The 3275-nt window shown below is 43.9% G+C and overlaps 1 pseudogene; it reads left to right on the plus strand.

Moving 5' to 3' along the window:
* The first annotated feature begins 921 nt into the window (after positions 1 to 921).
* Positions 922 to 3275, plus strand: LOC122431796 (annotated as a pseudogene).

Raw genomic sequence — 3275 nt, forward strand, 5'->3', positions numbered from 1 at the left:
GTCAAGAGGGAACAAAGTCAGATGACCTTTACTCGGTTGAGCAGTGAAGATAGAGAACAGTAACAATAGCTAACACATCTAGAATGCTTGCTGTGTATCAAATCCTATTCCAAGTACATTGTTCATAGTAACACATTTAATATTCCCAAGAGCCCTGTGAGATTGGTCCTATTCTTATTATTCCTATTATTCCCACTTGACAGTGGAAGAAACTGAGGTACAGACAGGCAAAGTAACTTGCCAATGGTTGCACAGCTTATAAATAATAAAACCAGGATTTAAAACCAGAAAATCCTATTTAGGATCTATGTTCTTAACCACTACACTGCACTCTCTCTCAGATAGACTGGTAGGAAAAGCAAAAAGAGTAGGTGGAAAAGGAGAAGAGGAAAGAGTGTGGTGTGAACCTAAGCACAGACAGACAGGGAAAAGCACTCAGAGTCATATTTTCAGAGAAAAGTCCAGGCCACACTCAGAGGTGGCAGTGAGCATTTTCCAATCACTTCACAGTCATGGTTAATGCCACTCTGTGCCAGGCTCTATGACAGAAGCCGAGGGTACAGAGATGTGTCTGACTTGGGCTAGAGGGGACGCAGCCATGAGTTAACAGGCAATGCTAATACAGTCTGGATTAAGTCCTTTGCACTGTGGAGGCCCAGCAAAGAAAGAAACTCCACCCGGTAAATTTGGAAGCTGTACTAGTAAGCTCAGAGCCAGGTGCCAGGATGTGGGATGTGGAGCTTTTTTTGGCTGCCTTGGGTTCCCTGGATAAACCACCTCCATAATATGCCACAAAAAGACAAGGTTCAAAGGAGCACTGTAGAATCCAACAAATATCCACATGCCAGACCAGTGAAGCAAAGGCATAAATTCTGAAAGAAGTAGTGGGTCAAAAACCTAGCAGCTATAAGAAATAGGGGAATGGTGGCAGGTAGGCAGCTGGAGAGCCCAGATCAACCAACAGAATCCAGAACAGAGCAAGCAGAGATGGATCAAGGGGACCTGGACATGTCAGGGTCTTCATGCCATGCCACCTTCCCTACCTCACAGATTTGTCCCTCACCTTATTTCCTAACAGCTGACATGCTACCAGCCTTAAGAGTCAGGAAGTTGCTGACTTTGGTGCCCCCTAGTGCTGGGGAAGACCGGTCCAGAGTTAAGCATTTAATGCTAATACTTCTATACTCTCTGCCACCATCCAGCTGACCTTCCCAGGATGAGCTAATCATCTTCCTCCAAAAGGAAGTGTCCAGCTCCTTTTCTCACTCACATTTCTTCCTGGAAACATTCCATCCAGAGCTTAAGGCTGCCAGTGGCCTGACACTGTTGATGATTTCACAATCTCCCTCTGGGAAATGAAGTGACTTAGCAGTCATTAAGACCAAGATAACAGTGCAAGTTGTCAGTGGTTCCTTGCAGAGCAGAGAAATGTCAAGGCTGTTGGGTGTCTAAATGGAGCTGCAGGTCCTAGGGTTAATGGAACAGAAAAGAAAAAAAATGACAGTGTACAGAGTTAAAGGCTAGTCCAACAATTATCAAGTCCCCAGGGAGTAAGTCTCAATAAAGACTTGTTGACTCTGTTCTAAGAATAGGAAGGGTGGTATGCTACACCATAGTTCTTCCTTCCTGATTTCCAGCATACTGACCCACACGCCTATACTGAACATTACCAGTGGACACTGTCACTGCTGTGATTTTAATATATTAGACATCCATAGGCCATCCATGTTTGGCCAAAACCCCTCCTCATAGGAACTATTCACCCCACCCCTATCCACATGGCAAATTCCTACTTGGCCTTGTCTTCCCCAACACATTTGGTTAGTTAGGGATGAAGCACTTGACCCCGGGAGAGATAACCAGAGCCCTTCTTTGGGATTCTCTCAACTGGAATAAGAGAGTCAGTCTATGCTCATCCACACTGCATGCCCCCCTACTTGCTCTAGTGTTTCTCAGCCACTCCAACTGAGGTCTACTTTGGTCTGTTTCTCTGGATTCCAACTCACTGCATCATTCTTGGCTGTTTCTTTACTATCGGTATGTCTTCAAAGTATTCAGACCCTCCAGCCAGCAAGATAAGTTAGCCACTGCCATCCAGCATCAAGGGCTAAGCCTAGAAAAGCATAATGAATCTGTGAATGTTGAATAGTACAGTATAGACTAGAACTGCCACCGGAAGTCAGAAAAGGGAAAAATCAGCGTGGGGTCTTATAGAACAAATGGCTAGAATTTAGAGAGATAGAAAGGACATTCTAATCTGGAAAAAATAATGACAATGAAGCAGAAAAGAGCTTAGGTCCAGAGGCCTGTAGACAAGAAATGAACTTGACTGGGATGAGTCTTATAAGAATGGAACCACAGAGCTCTGTGGCAAGCTGCAGAGTCGGGGTTCTGTTTCACAGTTTGGGGTTTGTTAAGTTGTCCAGAACATGGCCAACTTCAAGAGATACCAAGTAAAATTCAGAAGACAGCAGGAGGGCAAAACTGACTACTATGCTCAGAAACGATTCGTAATCCAAGACAAAAATAAGTACAACACATCCAAATACAGAATGATCGTTCATGTAACAAAAGAGATATCATTTGTCAGACTGCTTATGCCCATACAGAAGGACATATAACAGTTTGTGCAGTTTATGCTCATGAACTCCCAAAGTATGGTGTGAAGGTTGGCCTGACAAATTATGCTGTGCCACATTGTACTGGCCTGCTGCTGGCCCGCAGGCTTCTGAATAGGTTTGGTATGGACAAAATTTACAATGGCCAAGTCAAGGTGACTGGAGATGAATACAATGTGAAAAGTGTTGATGGTCAACCTGGTGCCTTCACCTGTTACTTTGATGCAGGACTTGGCAGGACTACTACTGAGAATAGTTTCTGGGGCCCTGAAGGGAGCTGTCAATGAAGGTTTGCCTATCCCTCACAGTACCAAACGGTTCCCTAGTTATGATTCAGAAAACAAAGAATTCAGTGCTGAGGTACACCCAAAGCACATCATGGGGCAGAATGCTGCAGGTTACATGTGTTACCTGATTGAAGAAGATGAGGATACTTACAAGAAACAATTCTCTCCATTCATAAAGAACAACATAACTCCATACATGATGGAGGATATGTATAAAAAAGCTCATGCTTTAATATGAGAGAATCCAGTGTATGAGAAGAAGCCTAAGAAAGAAGTTAAAAAGAAGAGGTGGAATCAGCCCAAAATGTCGCTTGCCCAGAAGAAAGATCAGGTAGCTCAGAAGAAGGCAAGCTTCCTTAGAACTCAGTAA

The sequence above is a fragment of the Cervus canadensis genome, chromosome 30 (genome assembly GCF_019320065.1).
Source record: "Cervus canadensis isolate Bull #8, Minnesota chromosome 30, ASM1932006v1, whole genome shotgun sequence".
Taxonomy (NCBI): Eukaryota; Metazoa; Chordata; class Mammalia; order Artiodactyla; family Cervidae; genus Cervus; species Cervus canadensis.